The 14,767-nt window shown below is 37.0% G+C and overlaps 1 protein-coding gene across 10 annotated transcripts in view; it reads right to left on the reverse strand.

Annotated features, from left to right (window-relative positions):
- ARHGAP24 (Rho GTPase activating protein 24) overlaps positions 1-14,767 on the reverse strand; it is a 719,869-nt gene that overhangs the window by 91,746 nt on the left and 613,356 nt on the right. The gene's annotated exons all lie outside the window — the stretch shown is intronic.

A 14,767-nucleotide genomic window follows, 5' to 3' on the forward strand; every position in this document is an offset into this window, starting at 1 on the left:
TCATGGCATGTGGGACGCCGCCTCACTGTGGCCTGATGAGTGGTGCCATGTCCGCGCCCAGGATCCGAAACCCCGAAACCCTGGGCGGCTGAAGTGGAGTGCGTGAACTTAACCACTTGGCCACGGGGCCGGCCCCCCCAAGTCTATTTCTTATATGGTTAAGTCACTATAAATTTTCTAATTATTGAGCTAAGCCATCCAGTGTCATTACATTCTAGAAAGAACACACCGAAATATGACTGCTAATACAATATAAGAGCCCTGAGGTGAACAAACTATAAGATTTTTAATAAAAAAAAATTAAAAGCTCAGTTTTAAATTGCAATAGCCTAGCTGCAGTAAACTCAAATGTAATACATGCTAGTATTCTTAGCAGTGTCAGAGATCCAGCATATATCAGGAGATTTTTAGATTTTAGATGCTTTTGACCAAAGATCAAAGTATTCAGTTAATTAGAAAAATTCTTTGACCTTGCTCACCTCTCACAAATGGGGTATAGACGTGTACAAAGTTTCTTATTTAAGAACAAATTAAACATGATGCTTTCGATCTTTTCGATAGATGGGAAGGAGAAATATTTTCCAATAAACCCTCCATTACATCCTCAGTTGATTATTCCTAAAGCATACATGAAAATAAACTGTTTACTGCAGAAAAAGAAACAAACAAAAGGATATGGGACAGAACAATTACACCCTTCACCAAAGCCCAGATCAGTTTCAACCGGAAAATTTTAAGTTTTCACAAAATTTCAAAACTCTGGTCAAATCTAATAAGCTTTGCTCACATTCTGTTCTGTACAGCACTGACGGGCTTCTTAAAAACTGATTTGCAACCTAGCCCAGGGGGAACACATTACAAATGAGTACAACCCAAGATTACCAGACCATGAAAGATTCATGTTCTTCTCTCGGCCAACCTTAGAAATGAGCAGCCAGTTAAAACCTGGAAGGTTCTCTGAGATAGGGAACTATGGTGTTGTATCAACCTACATCGGAATGTAGAAGAGAGAAGGTACTGGATCCACTCAGTGCGACCATTTGGAAACAGAACTTCCTGAGAAAGAAAATAGCATAATCTCTAAATTAGACAGACCGGCAGGCTACAGTTGTTAATCCTGTGCACTGTCTGAGTTTACAGAGATTTAAAATATCTGCACTGTCTGAGTTTACAGAGATTTAAAATATCTTCAAGAGTCTCCACCACAATGGAAAAGTTACATATTAAATACGCTCTGAAGAATAGGGTCCAGTCAGCATAACCCCAAATGCCATTTATAGTTTGGTAAATAGACTGGCATCAGAATGAATCCGCTTTTCTGGTTAGTAAGCCCACAAGAAATATTTATTTTCTCTTTGTCAAACAAATTCCTCCTTGACTGCAAGCTGAACATTCTTGAAGGAGCACCACCACAACAAAGTGGTTAAAGCAACTGGTAAGTTATTTGGCTTAATTACTTTCTCATGTTATGTTCTCAAGGACCTTGCTGAGTAAACAAAATGCGCCTCTCAAGAAGGAAACTATCACCTAACAAATGTTATTGATCCTACTCAAGTTTTCAGTATGTTATCATGTTTAGGATTCTAAAACACTGTGTAAAAATCTGGTCACCCATCAAATATTCTACTAGTCGACTATGTGATACGTAATTGGAATATGCAGGACATTTCTTATCGTTTCAAGGCTCCTGTCAGTTATTTTTTGCTCCTTCGTTTTCCATAATAGTCGATGACAAGAAACAAATCACCATAACTTTCTTCCTATGTCTCCTCCTTCAACATGAAGGAGTAACAGCAAGCTAAAATGAAGGCAGGTCTCTGTGACATAAATAATTGCCTTGGGTTGATCTGTAACTCAGATTGGTAAATCATTTATTTTTCTCAGTTTTTCTAATATATTTCTAGCACTGAAAACAAATTAGAAAGTATGACCTCCCTAGAAGAAATTAAGTAATTGGCCCTGAAAAGATTCCTTTTACCAAGAGAAAATAAGGTGACTGCACTTAGTAAGTTAAAGTATGCATAAATAGTAAAAGGTTAACTTTGCCTTTAAGAATGCAGGCCATGGTTGGAACCGAGAGCGCATATTGTGAGTGTAAACAGAAGAGAAAAGTAATATTTTTGTATGCCCACTATATGCTGAGCACTGTGCTTGGCATTTTCACACATTTGATTTTATTTAATCCTCACAGTAATCCTGCAATGTAGGTTTTATAATGTCTATTATACAGATGAGATAACTGAGGTGTAGAAAAATGGAATACTTTGTTGACATCCAAGAGTCACTGGTCACTGGGCAAAGCGCTAACACACACTTTGCTCCGTTTTCTCCATGACTGAGAATTAGACTATTCTTCTTCATGCCTACCTTGTTTTCAATAAGTGGCTAGTTTTATGAAGAGACCCACATAACCTTGGGTTTGTTCATGGTATGGTAATAATTAATAAGAACACATTTCAAGCAGACAGCAGCAACTTAATTTTGTTCGGAGCCAATTTTACTTTGGTTTCTCCAACTCAACCACTCTGAATACTATAAAGTTGCCCTTTACAACTCTTGCCCCATTCTTGACCTTTCCTCTTTCTTCCCGATCACAAAAGTATAACTCGCTACCAGCTAGGCTACTTCCACTCTTCACGCCTCTCTCATTAGCCAACTGCTTGGATACTTTACTTTTTCCTTATTCCTAAAAACATAATAGGTAATCCAGGAAAAAAGAGTTGGTAGATAAAGTAAATCTGGGAAATGTATACTACTATACTCCCCTTGAGAAACACACAATGTACATCAGCATACTAAAATCTCTGAAAAATTATTCAGTTAAGAAACTTGCACAATGTGGTATACAGTAGGATTTTCTAAACTTAATGGATCAAAAAACACTTATTCCCCTTTAACTATGGATACACGATCTGAGGAACTCAGTTCCACAAATACTAAAGTTCCACATTATACACATAGGAAGGGTTCAAATCTGCTGACAAAATGGTCTTACGTATCCGTCAGACCGTAACACACTCTCATTTGAATGCCACCACCAAAGCTGTCCTTAGATGACTTGGTATGGAGATGTGGGTTTAAGTAATTCATTCATCATATTTTTGTATCCGCAAATCATGCTGTCATGTGGAAAGTTTAGAGTCATTTAGGAACTGCCTTTGCTCTGCTTGGGAGCAAAATTTACTGTACTTTTCATAGAGGATTAGCAACATCTTTACCTTGAGTACCCCCAAGAAAATAAACAACATCTATGGGGCCAGTAGGCTTAATCATGAAAATTAAAAATGTAATTAGAGACAAACTTTGGCCAAATATGGTGAGAAAAAAAAGAGTAAAAGAGAAAGAAAAGAAAAAGAAAAAGAAAGAGAGATGAAAGAAAGAAATAGGACCTTGAGAATGGTTGTACGCCATGCAGAATAAAGCAATTCTTGAGTATTTACTGTGCAGTTTACAGATGAGGACAATTCTACATACCTCAGCAGATATACCTATGGGACACAGAAGTTTTGCCACCTTGACATAATAAAAACTAATTTACATGAGAGTTTCTTCACCAGCTTTTATCTCATCAAGGCAGTGGATAACCAGTGTTCTCCATTGCCCTCTATAAAACAGGTTTAACTGTTACCCACAGAACCCTAAATTTTGTGCCTAATTCCTGTCTTATGTGTCTGCTCACGTCTGCTCCCACCAGCTGGGTAAGTTGCGTTTGATGTCAAACTTGTTTACGTAAGTCGGATTTATTTCAAATGCCATCAAAAAGTTATTTAGTCAAGAAACTTGCAGAGCTGGCTACACGCTAACATTTCCTAAACTTATTTAATCTAAAAACATTTACTCTCCTCCAATACCTATGAAGAAATGATCTGAGGAACTTGATTTCATAAAGACTATTTTGTAGGGTATAAATATGAAGTGTTCAAATATGGATGCAAAAACAGGTGTTTTGATGAAAACTAGTTTAATGCTTTGCTATATAGGATTGACACAAAATAAAATTACTATTAAATTTGATGTGGACAAAACAACAGTAATTATTGGTTTTAAAAAAAAATCACACTATGTACCTGACTTTATAAACAAATCATAGCAATCTAGAAGAATTCCGAGCCCAGGGTACTTTACCAATGTATTTGTAAAGAAATTGAATCTGGAAATTACAAGCGATAAACTATAGAGGCAACTTATGTAAAAAAGACAGGGAGAACATCAATCATTTGACCCCTACTTAAAGAAAAGAACTGGGTCTCACATCAAAATTGGCAAATGCGTATACACTTAAATGTTTTAAATTGATATAAAATGTCTACACAATGTATGTATTATCTCAGAGTATCCAATTTAACCAAATTTTTCAGTGGACTAATAAAGTGAACATCTACCAGTCCACATGTGGTGGTTAAGGCGGCTTCAACCGTATGGTCATGATGTTATACCAGCTTATACTATGGGTACCTGCTCTTTCTAAAGGAACCTGTCCTTTTCTGCTATTGCGAGAACAAACCCAACAACATGAAGTTAAAACGTGAGTAGAATTTGGAAGATTGATTTTGTTCAATACAAAGGCATCATGTCTGTATGAAGAAAATAGTGGTATTAAAAATGTTCTGCAGGGGCCGGCCCGGTGGCACAGCGGTTAAGTGTGTATGTTCCGCTTTGGCAGCCTGGGGTTCGCCGGTTTGGAACCTGGGTGTGGACATGGCACCACTTGACAAGCCATGCTGTGGTAGGTGTCCCACATATAAAAAAAAAAAAAAATAGAGGAAGATGGGCACGGATGTTAGCTCAGGGCCAGTCTTCCTCAGCAAAAAGAGGAGGATTGGCAGCAGATGTCAGCTTAGGGCTAATGTTCCTCAAAAAAAAAAAAAAAAAGATCTGCAGGATAAGGCAATTTTAAACTCCACACATTACTTAGTTTTTCATGTAAATACATGTTAATTGTTCTTGCTCTATACTCTATTCCTTCCTAAACTGTCAGTTGAAATGATCAGCCAATGCTGTCAGATCTATTCTGAATAGTTAAGAGAAGAAACTATTCTGATAGGAAGGAAATATTTGATATTAAGAATACATAAATACATAGATTAGCTGGTAGACATTGTCAAACAGCCATTACAGGCCATTATATTAAGTTTTCTATTCAATAATTATTGATTACTCCAATTCTGCATTGCACCACAGGTTTACATCATAAGCATTTTAATATACACATTCTTATTGGTCTTTGGTTTCTTTGCTATTTTAGCCATTTTAATGGCATATAACTTAGTAGATATTACTACACTAATATCTTTATGATCTTCATTGTTCTGTGATTATCTTTATTATCTGAGGTTCATCACAGTTTTTAAATATCTTCTTGATCAATATGGACCACTTTTAAATAGTATCACACATTACAGATGGAGACATTGAAGTTCAAGGATATTTTGGGATTTTGGACAGCATTAGAAAGAAGCTAGACTTTTAATTTACTGTTTGGTTTAAATTTAATTATACCTGGTAGTAGTCCAGATGATGTCTCAAAGTACATTTTGTCTCCAGAACTTATTATTTTTGCCACACAATACCAGTCTCATTTCTTTATCAGTAGATACTATCTTAACACCCCTTCATCTTTAAAAAAAAATGATTTCTCTATCTTCTTTTTCCTTGTTGATTCCGTTTCTACATAAAGGAAATAGTCATATAAAAAGTAAAGAAAAGAAACAGTGACCTCTGGAAGTGTGTGGATGAAGCAAAGATAGAAACTGAAAGTCCTACTGAACAGTGCCTGTAACACAGCCAAAGTCACTTACTGATTAACTGACCTTGTCCCAAATGCAAGGAAGGTAAATTCTATTTTAGTTACTAACATGGTTTTGTTCTCTTCTTATTTGCATTCTATAAATGCATTTCAAGCTATCTATCTAGTATAGGACTTTTTATTCCCTCTAAAGATTTTTTTCCTTCATAAAATAGGGATTTGTCAAAATGAAGCAAAGAGTAGTTCTGACCTTAAACACATAAACTTGTGCTTAAAAAATTCCTGGAAAAGATGCCTGATTAATATTTTAATATAGGATTCCACATAGTTATACTTTAAGCCATTTAGAAAACTCGTACACAAATTAAATCCCTACAAGTCTGATTGGAATAACTCTTTGACTTCTTTCTGGATGTTTGTATTTTCTTAAGAGAAATGGTGAACCAACACGATCCCAACTCTCCAGCTGTTCAACTATCCTGGTTTGATGTGTTTTTGAAAGTGTGTCTGTCTTTATTCACGTTCACATCCTGACATTCTTCTCTCTAAATCATTCACCAGATGCATTTTTTGACCTTACCTGTCTCCTAGACTAACTCTACCCAGTACGGGCATTGCATCAACTCCAGCCTGAGGCAGTCATCTTGTTCTTTAATCAATGAAGAGTGTGCAGCCATGTGGACATAAATACATATCTGAGAGGGTATGTGCACCCACGTTTAGACATGGAGCTGCTAGTGATCTGTGCAAGGAGTGGAGCAATAAAACAGTTGTCAAGTCAAGCAAATCATGTTGAAATTTTATCAGATAATCCTGCGTCCAGCAGTCATGTACCACTGGCAGTTGCTGAAACTCCCTTGAGCCTACCTTCTCTATGTGTAAGATAGAGATGACTTTTTCCTATTGACTATTCTTCAAACAAGAACACAATAATTGGCTTAATAATAATAATCATAGTTAATAAGAACGCATTTCAGGGAAGATAGTAGCAATTTAATGTTTTGGACTCAATTCCATTTAGAGACCTTTCCTAAAACCAAAAAAAACCTCTCACTACCCCAAAATCAAAATACAAAGAGAAAAACCTAACAACAACAAAAAGTGAGTGGCAAATTGCTATAGAGGAAACCACCCCCTCAAGTCACAGTGGACACACATACACACACACAAAACTTTATCTTTACCTCCTGAGCATGCCTTTCCCTCCACCACTTGTCTCGCTCTGCCTATTAATTTGACTGTTCATAAAACTGAAAAAAGAAAGATGGAAATTGGAAAACACAGGAAGTAGAATAGTGAGGAGAAAATATCATAAAGAATGAGAAAGACAAATCAGAAAGTACAAATAAAGAATGGAGTGGGGAGGAAGATAAAGGAAGAACAAAGGCAGTAAGATGAGAGCCACAGGGAGAGAGGAGAAGTGTAAAGCTGCTGGCTTCAGTGTAAATATTGTTGAGAACATTAATTTACATATCGGGGCCCACAAAATGGAGGCTGCCCCAGTGGCCTGGTACACATCACACATCTAACCTAAGTCAGCTGCACTTACAGGAAATGCCTCACTGTCAAGGAAATCTAACACCAGCCACAATCCTCCAATTCAGCTGTAGCTAGCTTACTTTACCTCAGAAAACAGGACCTGCCAGCCTTATGAGAAATCCCTGACCTCCCAGCCAATCACGCCTGTTTCCACATTACGGTTTCTACCAATCTATAAAATTTGCTCTTGCCCAAAATCCCTTGGGAAGAGCGCTCCACTGCTTGTGAGGCACTGTACTCTCCCAATCTGTGGATTGTTTTCCTCTGAATAAAGGACATCAAGCTCACTAGTAAATTGTTTTAGTTTTGCCATTTGACATTGGTTCATCACTCTTTTGACAATCTGTGAAACTCTTGTCTCCAATTCTTCAGATGTCTGAATACTGGCAAATTATTTGACTTGCATCATAAAATCAGTTACTTCTTTTTGTTATGTTAGCAATAATAATAATAATAACAATAAGAATAGTATATAATTCCCTAACATTGACATATAGACAAATGACTGAACTTGATAATATCTTGGGGTCACACTTGCCACTAAGATGAATAATCCATGTGGATGAAGGAAAGCTAGTATATACACATTCCTTAAATAATGCCTTAACAAACAACTAAATAAGAAAAACAAGAACTCTATTTGTACGCAGGGTATAGAGGGATTTTTCCTCACATTTGTCTTTTGAATTAATATTTACTTGAAGAGAGCAGTGCTTCTGCCTGAAAACCGATCAATGTTCACACTAGCATCCAGACTGAGAACAGGTGGAGCTGAGATTGATTGGATGTGTCATTTTACATTCTCTCAAGAAAGAACTCAACCTGTAGGAAGAAAGATTGAGACATCCAAGTCTGTCCCATGGGAAGAGGTAATTGCCGGAGAGGAGAACAGGCTTACGTGGTGTAGTGCACAATGCCCTTTATCTCCATTGTCCTTGGTATGGTACATATGCAATGATTAAGGTGAAAGGGTTTCAATAAAGACAGAATAAAATCTAAGAGATTCTTAAACTAAACTCCATGAAAGATTTTGAAAGTTCAAAGAAGCACATTTCATAGCCAGCACTCATGGGATAAACAGTATTCACTCTACTCTCCGAGCATGACAGATCATGAAAAGAACATAACGTCTTATGCAGCAATTCAGACCAATCTATGTTTGAGTAGAGAAATGAGATAGGACATTGCACTTAATTGACATTCAAAAAAGATCCCCAGAGCTGAAGCAGGCAATGACAATTGCAACATTGGGATCTGAGAGGACAATGGAAGAGCAGACATGAAACTTGCTGGGGCCTCTGAGCATCAGTAGAAGAAGGAGGTAGTGAAGGGGCAAAATGTCTTGGGGTAGAGGAGCTTTAGCTATGTATCTCCCAAATAAACAAACAATGACATGAACACACTGTGCTTGCTATGCAAATGAAACTCCAAGAAGAGGAATCCGTCACCCCCTTCTAAATACATTCTACCCATGAGCCACTTTTACAAAGAAATTCTACAGCAACACCATTAGGGGAGACTTGAGGAGGTTAGAATTCCCAGCATGGGGTTGGGAGAGAAGGGTTCAAAACAAGAGAAATATTGTTTTCTTGGTAGGAGATGGCCACAAGAGAAATAGCAGTTTCGTCAAGACTGATGGAGAAAATTCCTTTAAAAAGGGCAACAATAAGAATGCAATTAAGAACTAGTGGTAAAGCTAAAAAGGGTAATATTACCCTGACAATTGCAAAATAATATTGGTTACCTAATGTCAACAAAATAAACTACAGCAAAAACTTCTTCCATTTGCATCACTTCATTAAATCTTAGAAATTTCATTTAAATATCCCACCAAATATTCTTTTTATTTAGCTATACCTGACAGCGAGAAGTATGCGCTTACTGAGGAGTGGGGGCTCCTTCTGTTCTTCTGTTTGTGTTTTTGCTTCAATAAAGTAATTATTCTTACGGATTTAGTTACGGAAGCCATTAATGTTACACTGAAGCACTCTCTACGATGGAATTAAGCTAATTGATCATCACAGACTGTGAGATCTATATACAACCTCTGGAAGAGAGAAGTGACCTATAAATCTTTCAGACAGGTTTTGGGAACTGGCATTACGTTTCCATATTATTAGGCAGGCAGCCTAAAAACAATATCAAAATGCTAGGAAACAAGAGGTGAATGACCTAGCACAAAGCTTTTTGAAGCTGGTTTGTTGATATTAGTCTTCTTCTTTTCTTCTCAAGCAAAATTCCCATATAAAACATCTATATACTGCACCATTTGGCTCTCGAATCAACTCTAATTTCAAAAATGGCACAGACAGAAGTCAGGCTGGATAAATATTAAGGAATTAGAAACTAGAAATATGAATCCTGCCATAAAACATTGATGCAAACCATCCCACATCGATATCTGCAAAACAAAACAGAGATCTCCTTCCAAGGAGTTTTTCTCAGGAAAACAAACAAACACAAAAGATGGAAAACCCAGCTGCTCAGAGCGCATGGGACGAATTCCATGGTCATTTATATGTGTGTCTTTCATGAATATCCTGCTGGCTGGAGCCCAGGTGATTTTCTTTGGGATAAATGCCTTTAACATGAGAAACTAGTCACAGCATAGATAAATTTCCACGGGATGTGCCAGTTCTGGTTTTAAATTCGCCAGTGTAAAATTCTCCATGGCAAACTACAGAAGCTAGCAGCAATAAATAAGTAAGTTATGTCCTATATTTTGATTACCAGTTCTCTGCTCTGTCTCCTGCCTGCTAAATATTTTAGTGAATAATGTGGAGTTTGGTCATCAGCTGTCACTGAATTCCTAAGTGACTCAATTTTACCTAGAGTTGACCAAGGAAGATAAACAAAATTTCTACTGTCAATCATGTTGTCTCACGTGAATGTGCTTGTTTCGCCTTCAAAGAGCAACAGAAGCCTGTTAGTCACAGAGAAGGAGAAGAGAGTGGACTATATACACTTTCCCTAGAAAGTCTCCATTGCTGTTCTAGCTGTTTTTCCCCAATTCTTTCTTTTTGGCACATCTTCCTCTATCTTCTCCATAAATAGTGACCCTCTTCTTGTGCGAGCCTCTTTCTAAGGAAGTCTCATTTGCTCCTGTAAGATTGGCTATCAACCCTGGTGTGATAGTTCTTAATTTTACATCTCCATCTCACATGTAGATGAGAGATGTACTATATTGATTTCAAACATAGAATATCCCCAAATAACAATCATCAATTCCACCCCCAAACCTGCATTTTATCTTTCCTTTATTATCTTGTTTGGAAGTTACCCTAGTCCCATTATACAACTCTTTAATCTTCGCACTGAGGTCGCAGACCTAATCAGTCACGTAGCCCTGGGAATACGACCTCCAAAATCTCTCTCCAGTTTACACTCCTCACCAGACTGACGCCCACTGCCCTTGTTCAGGCTGTCATTATCTCTCACCTGGATTACTACGACTGTCTCCTCATGGTGCCCCTATCTCTGTTATCTTCCATCAGCAATTCCACTGCCACATAGACCCCATGAAATCTTTAGGATAGCCATTTGTTAAGTGTGCACTTACTGGTGCCTGCCTACTCTATTCCGGAGATTTAGAAGTGAATGAAACAAAGTTCCTGCCCTAATGGATTTTACATGCTACCATCATATTTAATTTATAATTCCTCTGATTAAAAATCTTTGATGGGGCCAGCCCAGTGGTATAGTGGTTAAGTTCATGTGCTCCACTTCAGTGTCCTGGTGTTTGCAGGCTCTGATCCTGGGCATGGACCTACACACTGCTTATCAAGCCACACTGTGGTGGCATCCCACATACAAAATAGAGGAAGACTGGCACAGACGTTAGCTCAGTGACAATCTTCCTCAATCAAAAAGAGGAAGATTGGCAACAGATGTTAGCTCAGGGTCAATCTTCCTCACCAAAAAAGTATATATATATATATATATATATATATATATATATATATATATATATCTTTTATAGCAATCCATCATCAGAGAATAATGTCCTTTGTTCTAGAGACACACGAAGCCCTTAACACTCTGGCTTCAAACACATTTCCAGTCCTCTTTTCAATCCCAACCTCACTCTTCTTGCCCTGTTTTTCTAGGCAGACTACCCTAGCTGCCATTGCTGGGACATGCTTTTATCTAAATGTTTCCTCCTGTACTTCTTTATTTACTTGCAAAAGTTCTACTAAAGCTTTAAGACTTAGCTAGAAATTTTCAATTTCAGTGAAGTTTTCTTCACTATCCTGCCCAGACTTAATTGCTTCCTCCTCTGTGGCTCTGCTGGTCCACGCCTGTATCACTTCCCACAGTACATTATAATCCTTTATGTGCATATCTGTCTCCCCTAACAGGGTGTCAGTTCCTTAACTGCAGGAAATATGATGTGGTTATCTTTATTGAGCCCCTAGCAAAACTTGAGCCATGATAAGAACTTAGTAAGAGTTTGTTTAATGATCAAAAACAAAAAACAAGGAAGAAGTGGAAAACCAAGAGAAGAGTGAACAGAAAGTCAGGGGCAGAGAAGTCCTCAGGGATGAAAGTACTGGTAATAAAATGGTTAATTACCTTTATTTTACACTCAGTAAATGCTAAGGATTACATGGCATTGTTAACTGACAGCTGAGAGGAAAGACAGTGATTGTCCCCAACAGACCTTTCATCAGGGTAATGACTTATCTGCTTAGGTTGGCTTTTCACAACAGGGAAGCTTTCCTCCTGACAGTGTGATGGGGAAGAAACTATATATACATCATTCACAAGAAAATGAGAATTGTAACCGCCTTTCCAGCTCATGGATTTAGGAAATAAAAAAAGAAGAGGCAATAAAAAACGAATGCAACGGCAATAAAAGTCTTGGAGGGTCAATACAAGATTCTGCCAGGACTCTGATGATTTATGTATGGATGAGGCATTTGGGGGGATTAAGAAATATTGTGCTGCGGCTGCTCTTGCGACTCTAAGCTGTAAACGATAGAAATACTAGGAAGCATGGCATTATTTATAGAAGAGGCCATTTCAATTGCTGTGTAAACTTCAGGGGAATGGATGTGCAGTGCTTTACCCAATCAGATACTTGTGTTTTCTCTTGGCATTCCATCCATTTTGCTCTGTAAACACCAGCAGACAAGCAGCTAAATAGCCACTGAAAGAAGATGTGTGGTTATCCAAGTTCTCTGACATTTCAACCACAGAACCACCTTGTAGACAATTACATGCAGCTAAGCCCTAGCAGACAACAGAATGAAAGGTGTTTTATTTTCATTTTAATTCTATGAGGTTTTATATTAAAAAGGAAATAATGATTCCTAGCATTTATTGAGACTTCTCCCTAAGCACATTATTTCATCTAGAAATACTAATGTTAATTGTAATTTTGCCAATTAGGAAGGCTTACAAATTTGTAGTTTATCTGCATTTGGCATAAACAGGTGACACACTGAATAAATATGAGAATTCTGCCTCTCTCTCCACTGTGCAGATCACCTCCAATGTAAACATTTTCTCAGTAGAAATGAGAAACTAAGCTCCTTTTACAGTATTCCTCTATGTCCAGACAGAACTTACATTTTGTTTCATTAAAAATTCTGGGGTTTTTCTGAATGAATTATATAGGATATCCATCCTCTTGAAACAATTACCTGATAAGAAGTTTAAAAGACAGAGCTTTCATTTTTTTGACTGCTGTAACAATTGCTGCTCAGAGCCATTAACTCGATGAGATAAAAATACATCTGAAGCTGTAAATATCACTTTTAAATAGTAAAAATAGAGCTTTCTTAAATCCAGATTCATTGAAACGCACCAAAAAAATTCAAATGAGAGCCTTAGAAGTCAAAGGCCTCAAAAAGGTAAGATTTATTATATTTAGGAAAAATTATTTTTAAAAACACATTCTATGCCAATTTTGTGCTTATATAAAGAAGAGGATGTGAAAGATAAGGGGAAGGAAGGTGGAGAATAGAGAGGTAGTTGGTTTACATGAAGAAAGTTGAGGGTATGGTGTGTGTTTCCTCTGGGTCCCAGATAAAATTGTAGAAAAAGAGACTATATCATAAGGCATCACCCAGACTTGTCAATATGTATTAGGTGATCCAGGGAAAATTATGTTTTGTATATGACTGAGCAAATTCTCTAGTTGCAAGACAAAAGGTCAACAGCTTATATAGACAAAACCTGTTACTGTGTCTGCAATGACCAACAATAAACTCTATGCATACAATAGATATACTGTCCACAAGTCACCCTTGTTTAAACATTACCTTATATCAAAACATATATGAACTATTGTCTTCATATTGTGTGAGTGTATGGGGTTAATTTCAACTGTTTTATTTATATGTCTTGGGAAAAAAATAGATGTGGTCTAGCCTCAATATTTTGGCTGCTTTATGACATGATTTCCATTTATAATGTATTCGCCTGTTTGAAAGCGAAGAAGCTATTCAATTAAGACTTTCAAAGCTCTTGAAATACGTTATCAATTTTAAAGTGTCATTCAGAAAATAAACATCAAATGACTGTGCGTCATCCCCTCTCTCTCAATCAGTTTGAGTAGCATAAACTCAAGACTCTTTTAGCAGCGATTTTGGAAGAGACACACAATCTCAGTCTATGATGATGAGGCTGAATACTTCCACAACCATCTTCTGGTGCACTGATTGTTCCTCTATAAAATGCTCACCTTTACATGTCACGAGAACGTTAATCTGGAGGCAGGTGAAAACTGAAAATGGAAAGTACACTCTATCCAAAGGGCAGTTCACTATTGTGTATGAATCAATTAAGCAATCCAGGCTATAATTTCTATCTTGCTTAGTAAAATGTTTTATGATTGCTCTGTGAAGTTTATCATATTATACTAAATAAATTATGTTGTCAGACAATGGCATTAGCAATCATTAAACTTTTGCTAAAAACGTGGTTTGCTAAAGAGTGTCTTGGGCCCTTAAACAATGAATTACTTCTGAGTTCAGCCACTGCTAAATTAAAGATAAATCTGCAGATAACCCCTGAAGGTGTTTTGAAATAGGGGAAGATGATTCAAAATTCGCTACAGCACTAGAATTGTGATGTAGTGACTTTGATGAATATTTATCTTTAATTTATTGGAGAAGTGCAACAATGAAATTGATTATGACACTATTTCAAATTTCTCTTAAGTGAGGGATTCTCATTCTAGGCAGTGCATTAATTATCTGGATTTGCTCTCTTAGGTATAAAAGGCAGTCGATAAAATATCAACCAACATAATTTACTCCCTCTGATTCTAGCTTTAGACAATTAAAGAGGCCAGATGTTAAGAGAAATGACCCCTCTATTAACCATAACAATGCACCATTTTAGTTTTCCATATGGTTTCACACATGAGAGATTATCAAATATTTCCAAGCATATGGAAGACCCAAGAAGAACTATTTCCCCAATTTACTAGAGATAACTCAAAAAGATATAAACAGGTATTAAGAATTCATGGTA

Source organism: Equus caballus, chromosome 3 (assembly GCF_041296265.1).
Source record: "Equus caballus isolate H_3958 breed thoroughbred chromosome 3, TB-T2T, whole genome shotgun sequence".
Taxonomy (NCBI): Eukaryota; Metazoa; Chordata; class Mammalia; order Perissodactyla; family Equidae; genus Equus; species Equus caballus.